This window comes from Pinus tabuliformis, chromosome 1_1 (assembly GCF_031772625.1).
Source record: "Pinus tabuliformis cultivar Carrire ecotype Pingquan chromosome 1_1, CPIR1, whole genome shotgun sequence".
Classification (NCBI taxonomy): domain Eukaryota; kingdom Viridiplantae; phylum Streptophyta; class Pinopsida; order Pinales; family Pinaceae; genus Pinus; species Pinus tabuliformis.
Window position 1 is genome coordinate 391908332 of NC_142297.1, and position 13078 is coordinate 391921409.

The window sequence follows — 13078 nt, forward strand, 5'->3', positions numbered from 1 at the left end:
TCTGAACTGAATAGCCTTTTGCTGATTGCTTACAAAACTTTGGAAGCTGCAGTATCTACATGTTAACAGAAAATAATATATACACCTGATTATGTACAAGGGAGAATTAAGCTACAAACATGGAAAGTAGTCAAAATAGTGCTTTAACATCCTGCCATTCACAGGACCTTCATCCAAATCAGTTTCATCAAGATTTTTAAGGAAGTAAGTATTGTTTCCTTGCACTGCTTGAATAACAAATGGTCCTCTCCAAAGGGAATCAAATTTTCCATGTTTTCCTTTATCTTCCCTTCTTGAATCCCACTTGAGCACTTTGTCACCAATGAGAAAATCTTCAGCCTTGGTCCTTCTATCAAAGGCTTTCTTTAACTTCTCTTGTAGAACTTGAACTCTGCTATAAACTTGGTCTCTGGTTTGCTGCAAACATATTATTTGATTGATTCTTCTTTGCATGTCATTGGGTTCAGCTTGACTTTCTTGAAGTAATTTCATGACAGGAACCCCTAAAGATGAGGGGAACTTGGCTTCTAATCCATAGACTAACTCATATGGGCTGACCCCAATGGATCTCTTGGTTGTTAGCCTATCTGCCCATAAAGCATTTACAAGCTTCTTATGCCAATTTTTCTTATTCTCTTCCAATACTTTCTTAATGATGTTGATGAGACTTTTGTTTGATGATTCAGCCAAACCATTGCCTTGAGGGTAGTATGCTGTGGAGTGACCCAAAGTGATATGGAATTTGTGGCAAAAGTTCACCATTTTCTTGGATCTGAAAGCAGCAGCATTATCTGTTATTATCTTGTCAGGACAACCAAATCTAGACAGAATGTTGTTCTCAAGGAACTGAATGATAGTTGAATCATTTGCTTGTCTACATGGGACAGCCTCAATCCATTTGGTGAAGTAATCTGTGGCTGTGAGGATCCATCTATGCTGGCCTGAAGACGAAGGGTGAATCTCTCCAATAAAATCTAAGCCCCATTGCTGGAAGGGCTTCTCTGTTGCAATAGGCCTCAAAGGAAGTGGCAGTAATTTTCTCTTTCCCTCAAATATTTGACACTTGTGACATGAAGTTGCAAATTTTTTAACATCAGAGAAAACAGTGGGCCAATAGTAACCTGCCCTCAATATCTTATCCACAGTGGACTTCCAGTACAAGTGTCCACCACAATCACCTGCATGAAACTCTTTCATAACATTGCTTGTTTCATCCATAGTTAGACAATTCAACAAGATACCTTCATGATTTTTCCAAAATAATTTACCATCTATAACACAAAACTTTGAAGCTTTCATTTTTAGGAACCTACATTTAGTTCTGGACAATCCTGGGGGAGCACACAGGTTTTGCAACACATAACAGATATCAGAATACCAAGGGGATTGTTCAAAGGCTACATTGATCTTTGGAGTCGCCAGCTCCGGTTCATTGTCCAGTTGGTTTATATCCAAGGCTTGGAAATTTGCTTCAGACATTAGTTTAGCTAAACCTTGCCCTTTTATCAGTTTTGTAGGTTTTATTTCAATGTCAAATTCTAAAATGTTGGCAATCCATTTTCCCCTTCTGCCCTCTAAATTTTCTTGAGTTAATATGTCTTTGACAATAGCATTTGGTACATAGGCAATGACATGAGAGTATAGGATGTAAATCCTGAAGTCTTTGATGGCCTTAACCAAAGCATAAGCTTGTTTTTCCATGATCTGATATTTCAGAGGAGCATCTCTAAGGGCTCTGCTAAAGAAAGCAATAGGTTTTTCATTCCCTTGATCATCTTTTTGCAATAAGACAGCAGCAATAGTATGCTGAGAGGCAAAGGAAAAGATGATGAAGTCTCTATCAAATTGAGGATTTGTTAAGACTGGAGTTTGGGTGAGGGCTAGTTTGATGCCTTCAAAAGCTTGATTAGCCTCTACAGTCCACTTCACCTTGGAATCCTTTTTTAGCATGTTGTTGAGCAATCTGATCAATTCTGCTAAGTTTGGGATAAATCTCCTTAGGAAGTTGATCTTTCCCAAGAAGGCTTGTAACTCTTTGATATTTCTTGGATGGGGCATTTGTAAGATGGCCTGTATTCTGTCTGGATCAATTCTAATGCCATCCTTTGAAATGATATGACCCAATAACTTACCTTCTTCCAAACCAAATAGAGATTTCTTAGGATTTAAGGAAATGCCATATTTCCTACATGTTATGAATATTTGCCTTAGATGTTTCAAATGTTCTTGGTCAGATTTTGAAAAAGGTGTGAGGTCATCTAAGTAAACCACAAGGAAATCATGAATCTCTTTGGCAAAAGCAATATCCATTGCTCTCTGAAATGTAGCTCCTGCATTTTTCAATCCAAAAGGCATTTTGACATATTTGAAAGTTCCCCATGGGGTTGTGAATGCTGTTTTATCTTGATCATCAGGGTGGACCAGGATCTGATTAAATCCTGAAAATCCATCAAGTAATGAGATTCTTGAAGCCCCCACCACTCTCTGGAGAATGTGATCCATTTTGGGCAAGGGATAATTGTCTTTGAGGGAAACTTGATTTAAATTCCTTAAATCAACACAAAGTCTAATTTCACCAGTTTTCTTTCTTGTAGGGACCAAATTTGAAATCCAATCAGAAAACCTGATTGGGGCTATGATGCCTGCTTTAAACATTTTTTGCACCTCTTTCTCCATTGATGGGAGAAGCATAGGGTTGATTCTCCTTAATTTTTGTTTGAATGGCTTTTGATTTGGCTTGAGAGGGATGGTGTGTTGAATGACAGAGGTGTCATAGGATTTTAAATCCTCATAACTCCATGCAAACACATCTTGGAACTCTTTAAAAAGGTCAACATACTTGGGCTTCTGGTCAGGAGGCAAAGATGCAGACAGTTTTATTATTTTGGGTTCCCCAATAGTTCCAATGTTGCATTCTTCTATGGCAGTATTAAGGGGTTGCATTTTTGGTTTCCAAGGAATATCATTGGAATCAAAAATGTCCTCTAAAGGAGTTAAGCCTGTTGGTAGAAAATTGTCCTTTAGTTGTATAACTTCGGCTTCAACGTCAGCTATTTCATCAAAACTAATTTGCTTGAGTTTTTGTATATTTTCCTTGTCAAAAGTTGTTGGATGAAGTATTTGGTTTGCTGTTTTGGGTGAAATAGTAACTTGGTGCTGTTCATCTAGTGCCTGTGAATCTTTCACAGCATCAACATCAATGTTTAGACCTGAAAATTCTTGTTGTAAAGTCAAGAAGTTATTTATCTGTGTGTCATCTTCAAATACTTGCCAATCTGTGATATTGTTTGGGACAGAAGGTCTGTGTTTTATCTCAGCTGTAAAACAATGATTGGGTTCAAAAGGTAATTTGCAAGTGCTTGCAAATGTGGCTAAACTGTGTGCATGAAGATTGTGTGTTCTGGATATTTTTGTGATTTGAAATTCAGTGAAGGAGTTAAGTATTTCAGCAGCAGCAGACCTGTATGTTCTCAGTCTTTTATCATTTGTGACAAAGTTTCCCTTTATTTGTTGGATAATAAGGTCTGAATCTCCCAAGATTGAAACCTTTGTGGCCTGTAAGGATTTTACTAGTTTGAGGCCTAGTAAAAGAGCTTCATACTCTGCCATATTATTGGTGCATCTGAAATTCAGCCTATAAGCTCGACCTTCTGCATGATTGTTTTGTTTGTTATGAACCCATACTCCTGCCCCTGCCCCTAATTTATTGACTGATCCATCAAACTCGAGAAACCAAAGGATTTCTTGATCTAGGGGAGGGTTAGCAGTCTCTTTAGGACTTGGGATTGAAATCTGAAGGTCCTGTTTATCATCTAGTTTGTATTCTAGAACAACTTTCTCAATTGATTGCTTGCTCTGAGTTTCTTGGAAATCTGATTGCTCATTTGTATACAGGTCTTGTTTAGGTGTGATAGATTGGTCATCATTTGTAGGGCCTGTGTTATCATTGAACAAAATGAAAGAGTCCATGTCAGAATGGACTGCATATATGGGGAAGTTTTGAGGTTTTTCTTCACTACTCACCATGTATTTCATGAGTGTTTCTCTGTATAATCTCTTGGGTTGCCCAAAGACAGAAATGGTGGCATAGGACATGTCTAATTGTAGGGAGCCTTGAAGTTTAGCACCCCATGATCTTGATAATAACATTCCATACTTAGGTGGGATATCAGCAACCACCACATCCATTAGGATTGTTTTATTTGGATACTGGACCAAGGAAACACATAAATCCTTTATCAAACCCAAACACTTAACTTGGCTGGAGTCAAATGAAAATAGGTCCTTATACGGCCTTGTAATGTCTAGATTCAGTCTCTCCATCACTGATTTTGGCATGAGGTTATGGGATGCGCCTGAATCAAACATTGCATTATGTAGTATTTTATCATGAATATGTAAGCTGACATAAAAAGGTAAAACTCCAGCACTTACTGTTTTCCCATCAACTTCTGGGCCAAAAAGTAACTCTGGGGTATCATCCAATACATTGACATCATCCTTATTATGGGTCAGTTGAAGGGACTTCTTGATTTGTTGTTTGTAAATGTCATGTTTAGCTAGTTCAGCAAGAGGAATGGCTATCTTTAATTTACCAATTTCAGATTCTAAGTCAAAAGGTTTTTCAGATTGGATTTTGGTATTTTGATTCACAACCCTTTCTTTGTCAACTGACTTTTTAGGAGAATTCTCTTGGCTCTCAGTCTGATCCTGGGGTTTATCCTTTTTACCCATCTTTTGAGAAGTATTGCTTGGATTGCAATGTAGAGGCAGTGTGACTGATGGCTGCTGGTTTGAGGAATATGTTTCAGTAATATCCTCAACTGTGACTTCATTTGTGAGTGGATCAGATTTGTCATTTGGCTTAGTAATAGTAACCTTCTTGGACTGTGGGTCATCCTTTGTTTTTTCAGGCTGTGTCACATTTATAGTTCTGCTTCTTAATTTGTACTGCTTGTGAACTTCAAAAACAGCTGTGTCATAGCCTTGTTTAAAGTCAAAAGACTCACCTGATTTTGTTTGAAATTGTTTCATATCATCTTCTTCCTGATCTTTTTGACTTAGGAAAACTTGTTGTTCATCATTCAGACCCATCAAATTGATGTGGGTATCATCTGTCTGTTCACTAGAAGTAGATGCTTCAGCATAGTTTTCTTGGAAAGGAGGTCTAACATCTGCTTCAGGACCTGCTTTTCCAGCATTGGGATTTTGGTTTCTTCTGAAATTGGGGTTCCTTATAGGATTGTTTTGGGGTCCTTCCCATGATGATTTTCTTTCAACTGACTCTACTCTGTCACCTAGTCTGTGCATGCCAGTAATTATTGCATCTAATTTTTGATCCCAGCCTGAAGGCTCTTCTTTAAAGGTGGTTTTTCTTTCAGTTCTAGCCCTGTTCCTCTTAGCTATCAGATTGGCTTCTACACTGACTGCTATATCTTGCATCTCAGCCAAGGTTCGGGGAGCTCTTTCCCTCAATTGGTATGCCATATCTGAATCAAATCCATCAGGAAAAGTGTATAAGGCTAGATCAGGTGGAGGTCTCAGGTTTTGGGGAATAGCATTATAGATATTATTAAATCGATCACAGTAGTCTAGGACAGTTTCTTGTGGACCTCTTTTGATTGTATTGTATTCAGATAAAATATGAAGTGGGTCCTTTTTCTTCTCCCATCTGTTGATAAATGTTTGGTACAGGGCTTCAGGGTCAGCTATAGAGTTTACTGGATGTGACCTAAACCATGTTCTTACATCTCCTGTTAGGCTTTGGACAAAAAATTTCATTCTAACCCCATCATCATCTATTTCGTAATTTTCAAAGTAGTCCTGCATTTTCTTAGTATGTTGAAGGGCTGGATAAGAGCCAGTACCATCAAAATATGAAATCTTGCTTTGGTACTCTTGAGGCATAGGAGCCGGATTGGCCGGTAACTGTAGTGGAGCATATCTATTAGCCATGTTTGGAGGGACAACAGGGATAACAGGGATGAATGGGACAAGTGGAGGAAACGGGATGAGAGGGGTATGTGTAATTGATGGAGGGGTTGGAAGAATACCTTGTGATGTGGATGAAGAACTAGTAGATTGTGGACCAGTGGTATGAGGATGTAGAGCAGCCTTAGCAGCGGTTGGAATGTCAGTTGGGAGACCTGCTTCTGCACTAGAATCTGATAAAGTCCCTTCTGATTTGTGTCTCTTAAGGACTCTTGAAATCAAGTTTGGGTTCTGAAACTTAGGTGATGGGTCAGGGTCTGGGTTAGATCTTGTATAGCGAGTTTTCTTCTTAGGAGCCAGCCTTCTAAGATCTGTGTATGGTTAATTATCTGAAAGATGTCAATCTTTGAAAGGACTGATCAAGTATAGACCAACTGTATGGGATTTAAGACTAAATAAAGATGGACTGAGGCAGCTTTTATATAATCCTGCAAATGCAAAGCAGAGGCAGTTTCCAAGGCTGTCTGGCTGTCACTCAGACTTTATCTACAGCATTAAATATCAAACAGAGGTTTATGAAAATATTCGGGTCCCCAGTGGAGTCGCCATTTATGTTAACACCCAGGTTGTTCCCTTTGACTCCCAAGGGAATACGGCCGGGGTAACCACTAACCAAGCTTTGGATTACAGGCCCTAGCCTACCTGTAATCAGAGAGGGCTCTCTCTTTTAGATTTAACTTTGTTTTGTGAAGATTTTAGGCTAGTTATGAGGTCAGATTGTATTTGAGATTTTGGTTGTGAACTGTTGTTTTGAGAAGGACATGAAATGTTTAAAGAGAATTTAGTCCATTGGGCATATGGGGTCAGAAAGTTGAGAGGGTCTTGGTGTCTGTGATGAAGAAAGCTTTACTGCAAAGCTAGATAGCCATTCATGATACAACTTTTGATTTATAAATAAAACAGTAAGACATAGAATTTCTACACAGTGTGACAGTAAGTTGAAGAGCAGATTCTACTCAGTAGCATTTAAGAATTACTGGACAGAAACTATTAAAGATTTAGGGTAAGTTGGAGCATTTAAGAATTCCAACCAGACAACTAAATCCGAAGAAAACATTCATAACAAGAAAAGATTGAATTCAGGGTGTCTCCATGGACAAATCCTGAGTTAGTCTTTTTCTTCCTTGCTAAGTCTAGATCACATACATCAGATATAAATTAAACAGAAGATAAAACAAAAACAGAGTTAGAGAAGACTTATTGTATCATGCCATAACACCAGAATTCTGCAGCATTCAATAATTCCAACACAGCATACATCAGATGGACTCAACTTCTGAAAACCCAAAGCTTCTTTGTATTATTTCTCCAGAATCATATAGCCGAGTTCTCTTTCTTGAACAACAGAAGTAAACAACAACCCCCAAATGAGTTGCACGGGGGTGAATATATACAAAACTATCATGTAAAATATTTGAAGTAAGAGTTATTGAGCAGTAATTGTTTCTATCAACTTTTACAATATAGTGGTTACAAAATTTAAAGCCTCTGGCACAGGTATACAACAGCTGTCTGCTGTTTGTCAAATTTGTTTGACTTTTGGGCCCATGGGCCGGCTGAGCTCTTCCCTGACGGTTTGTGCTATCTTTTCACTTCTTTGCTGACACGCTGGCACAGTCACCTCTCAAAAGGCTGATCTGTAATCTCCTCAACTGCTTGCTGGTTGCTGTGGGATGCTTTTAATCTGAATATTCAATTTAATCAAAGCAGAGTCCTGATCATGTTCGTCCACCATTCATCAGTAGGCATTTGGTGCCTCTGCATCTTGTGTAATGTTTCATCAGCATCTGTATATTTGTAGTAATTAGGGGGCACTGCAAACAGATGGTTGATTTCATGTTCTATATAAAACAGATTTTCTAGTTTATCATACAATTCTTGTCCTGTAGGCGGCCCAGTTCCTTCTGAAGTGCTAGATGAGGTAATCAACTGATCAGTGATGTAGTTTTTGACTCTTTTTGCATATTTCTCATGAGACAATAGCCTTCCAGTGCTGTTTACTAAACTGGGGAGTCCCCTGTCATATAATGCTGTGATCTTGGCACCAAAAGTATTTACCTCTGCTTGAATATCCTGACATTTTCTTTCTAGTGCCTGCACATAGTTTCTGAGGGTGAGTACCCTTTTTATCAGCAAAATTGTATCAGTTCTATCTCTGATACCCATGTTTGCTAGCTGTATGCCAGTTCTGTTGTTCAACACATTGATCATTCTAGTAGCTACATCTGGCATACTTCCTAGAGAAGCTCTGGCCTTTTGATTTTCTGCATAAACCCTACCTAGCAAATCCATTTGCTCATGGATGGTCTCTATATATTGCCATTGGTCTGTGATTTATTGACCAATCTTTAGCCATATGATTTTCTTGAGCTCCGTTATTGCTTTGCCCATGGTCATCTCTTTCTCTAGCTCTTTGATTTTTCTTTCCAGGGTCTTTGCTTCCCTTGTCTTTTCTGCCACTTGTTGCTTAGATTTATCATATTTCTCATCAAGTGTGGCCAATTTCTCCTTGGCTTCATTCAGCTCTGCCATCTGGGCTTCTAGGACTTGAATCTCCTTCATCATCTTTTGCATGTCTAGGCTTGGAGCCTGTTCTGGTGCCGTTGCTGGTGTTGATGTTGATGGAGCTGTTTGAGCTGTTTGCCCTGTGGGAGGAGCGACAGTTTGAGGGGACTCCTCAAGGTCGATGACTTGCTGGGGGGGTTGAGATGTCTGGCCTCCCTCTTTCTGCTTTAGTGCCTCCTGCAGTGCAGCCTCTGTTTCTACCAATTTACCTTCTGTTTGGACCAGTTTCTTATGTAGTGTTATCAGCAAGGCTGTTGTATCCTGGTCTTTCCTTTGCTGAGCAACCTCTTCTGTTTGAGGGTGCAAGGTTGCTGGGATCTTCACCATCTTTCTCAAAGTTGCAATATCCACATCTCTTTCTTTTAGCATTGCCTGCACAGCTTTGGGATCCTTTGGATCATGCCCGAGCTCTATAATTATATCCTCTAGGGACCTGATCTTGTTGTCTTTAGCCTGGGAGGATGCCTTTTCTAACTCTAATTGTGCAGTGGTATTATTCAAAGAATTCTGCAATCTATAATTTATCAATGTTTTATCTACTAGAGTAGCATACACCATCTCACCTGTTTGTTTATGCAGCTCAATTTGGTCCATTGGTTGGATGTCCTTTGCAAATATTTCCAAGTTTTTCCTTATGTAGTCTGCAACTGACTGTGGCTGTAGCATAGTAGGCAAAAAGTGGCTCATGGTCATCTTGCCTTCTGTTATGTCATAAGCTGACATAAGCCTCTGCTGGTTGGTAGGGGCCATCTTAAGCAAGTGATTGTAGAGCTAGAGCCTAACTGGCTCATTTCTCTTCTTGATGTCAATGAATTGTTGCTTGATGCCTGTTTCAGCTTTTCTTTGCTGTCCTGAGGAGCTGACCTCTCCTCCCAGTGGTCTTTGCTGTTCCTGCTGTAAGGAACTTACTGATGCCTCAGTACTTGGGGGGCCCATACCCATGGATGGACCAACAGGCATCTCTTCCTCTGAGAAGGGATCAAGCCTTTGTCTTTTCTCCCCTTGTTGGCTTGCTGATGTGGTGGGGGGAGTGTCTTCTTGTCTATCTCTCTTTTTTCCCCTCTCTTCATTGATGGGAGTTTGGAGCATAGAAGTCTCCACTGCTGTATTTTGTGCTTGGGGCTCCTTGTCTTGAGCCTGTTGCTCTGTAGGTCCAGGGGCTTCTGCCATTTCTTCCTGCTGCTCAGGCTGATCCTTTTGCTGTCCTTCAGGGGGTGGCTGCTCCTGCTCTTTTTCTTTTTCTTTAGCTGAATTTACTGCTTGTGTAGTAGTCTGGGCTACCTTTTGTGGAGCTGTAGATGATGAAGCAGCTGCTCCAACTTGAACGCTGGGGAGAGGGAAGACCTGTGCACAATGTTCCAAGTCAGCCTCCTTTTCAATGTTTTTAGCAGCTCTTTGTGCTAACTCTTCTCTAGTGGTTGCTTCCTCTAGGGTACCTTCTTTCCATATCAATTGATTGGCATATTTTTCAATATGTGGTAACCTGAGGTGATCATAACTAGCCAATCTATATTTGACTCTTCTAAGGCTGATGAAATGATTGGGATCATAAGGTTCCCAAAGGAAACTAGTTTGCAACCCAAGGCTCTTTAATCTTTTGTCTGCCTCTTGCCAGGCCTCTTCCCTTTTGTTGTAAATAAATGGACCTAGCTGGTTTTTAACCTTTAGTTGTGCTTTCTTGTTCTTGCTGTGGAAATGGACCATATCAGCATTTCCAAACTGCCTGAAATACTCTAAGGCAAATAGTCTCATGGGGACATATCTTGGCAGCCTGTATGGGGCTAGCTCACACCCATATATCCTTATTACTGTGTGGTTTTGGTAAAAGTACCAATCCCCAATGCTGTAGACCTTTGAGAGCTGGAGAATCTTCTGCATCTCATCTGTTAATCTGGGAGGAGGTGAGCTCAATAGCAAGGATGTGGCTAGATGAATGAAAAGGTCTATGAATTCACAGTAATTATAAGGTGAAAAAGACATGTTATGGAAGATGGAAGACCAAAACACCACAGACCTTGGATTTCCTTGTGCATCTAATCTTTTAACAGGAAAAGGGAACTGGTCATGCTGATTAAATAGGAGCAAATGGTAAATGTAGGAAGTGTATCTGAACACCCTCTCCCTACTCAAATTCATCAATTGTTCATGCATCTTGTTGGCAATGTATGCAGGATAATCATAGTAGACTGAAGGAGGCTTTCCAGGAGAAAACATGGCCATCAAAACCAGAACAGTCTCATCCACATATTCAGTTGAATTATACCCCAAGATATAACTTATCATGTCCACCATATCCCTGCCCAACTCATTGAGATACACATGAGAGATAGGAGGAGACCTTATAGATTGAGAGCCTGATGTAAGGAATAACTGATTGATCTTAGTGATTTGGGCATTGGACAACTTGCCCCCTTGTTCTATCAAGTTCAACATGGATAAAGGAGTCAGTTTCTTTGTAGTCTGGAAGTGCAACATTTTCCTTATGGCCTCAGGGGTGATATGGAACAAAACTGAGCCTGAAGGATTAAGTACAGCCCTCTGAGTTGGGTCATAATTGGCAGAGCATTGGTGGATCAGGTCTGGGAATACATTGACCTGAGGAAGCCTAAAAATGGGAAGGAAGGAGTCCCAAATACCCAGGATGTCAGTTCCATTCATATGTTTTGCTCTCAGCTCATTGAGTAGATGAATTTGATATTTGCTTTGCATTAAAACTGTCTCCATCATCTGGTAATCCCTATCTGCCAGGGCCTGCCATTCCAGCTCTCTGTGCGGGGCATTTAAAGGGGCAACATTCAAAGCCACCGGTGTTTCCATGGTCAAAATGTGTTTTTATTAGGATTTATGACCAACTTTTGGGCAAACGCAGTTCTGCGCGACAGTATAGGTAAACTTGCAGGTTTATGGTGTTTCAAGGACAATTCAGGTGCAATTGGGCACAATTGGCCAGTGAAGGATTAATAAACTTGTTTCCAAGGCGTTGCAGGTCGAATTCTCATGCGAAAATGGGCAATTCAGAGGTTTTTGCAAATGCAGGACGAAACAGAATAGGCGAATGGTGAATTCGGTAAATACCTGGTCGTGGAGCAATGGCGGAGCTTGGTTGAAGTCAATTGGTAGGCGGCAGCAGCTCTGGAGTGGCTTCAGTAGGTTGGTGGCAGCAATAGACGTAAATCGCATGCAGAAGGCAGAATACTCTTTTGTGTAAAAATGTGAAAAAACAGTGAAATTCGGCGAAATATGGGTAATTTTGGCTTTGGCGCATTTTTTTTAGATGACGTCAGCATGACGTCATCAGGTGGGGCCGAAATTTGGATGACGTCAGCATGACGTCATCGGGTGGGGTCGGGTACGGAAGGGTGACATGGCGGCCTATGAGTGGTCCACGGGGAGTGCTGAGGTGGCGGACAGCTCGGATCCATGGCGGGGGGGGTGGTGATGCACTGTTGAGTTGGCATGGCGTGGAAGTGATGTGGACGTGACGGGATAGGCGGTAAACAATAGGCGGTAAGTGGTTTGATCGGACCGCTCTGGATACGGTCGCGGTATTGTCAGAGGGTGGCCCGATCCAATATATTTGAGCCACGCGTCCTCGCCCCTACGTCAGCCTACGTCAAATTTCGGGACGTAAAGGGGGGACGTCGGGGCCGCTCCGAAATGGCAGAGAGCCGTCGGATGGGAAAGCCCAGATCCGACGGCTGGCGGGAGGCCGAGATGATAGGATGATACGGACTGGCGGCCATATTAAACAAATAATATTTATCAATATTTGCGCTCAGCGGAACTTTAGGATATGATGAAAATTTTGGGTTTTTTCAATGTTTTCTAGCAAAATGGGTTATAAGGGGTTTATTTCCAAAAAACAAGGTTAGGCTATTAAACCAAGCGGATCTTGGTTTAATCCCAAAAATTAAACTCTCGGCGCCTTTTTGCATCGCGCTCTAATGTTTAGCGCTCAAACCTTTTAGACCATATATAAAGCTATAACGCTTGGGAAAGGGGATATGTACATATTTGGGATTTTTCTATAGGATTAACCTAATAATAGGGGAAATGGAGTATAGGGAGTTAAATAATAAGGAATTAGGAGTTAATATGAGTGGAAGAGGTGGATGAGGGGATAAAAACACTAAGTTTTATATGAAATCAACTTAGTTTAGGAAGTAGATCAAAATGAAAATAATTTTACACAAGAAATGTGGATATGGCATATAATACAAGTGAAAATAGGATGTTAGCAAGACTTATGATAGGGAAACTTGGGAAGTTAGACATGCTTCATCCTGATGCTGTAAAATGATGGAGAAGAGGACCTTCTCTATCCAATGATGTTTCCTTTGCCTTGGACCAACAAAATGAGAGGAATAACACTTCTGCAACCCCATCTACCTACCCATCTACTTGCCTAGCATTTTTTGTTTCTTCATGGAGGGTGCACTTAAGCTAGCAAACCCTCAATTTCTCTTTTATTTTCCTTTCACTTTTTCTTTTGCTTTTCTATCTAGAACTAACCTTATTGCTT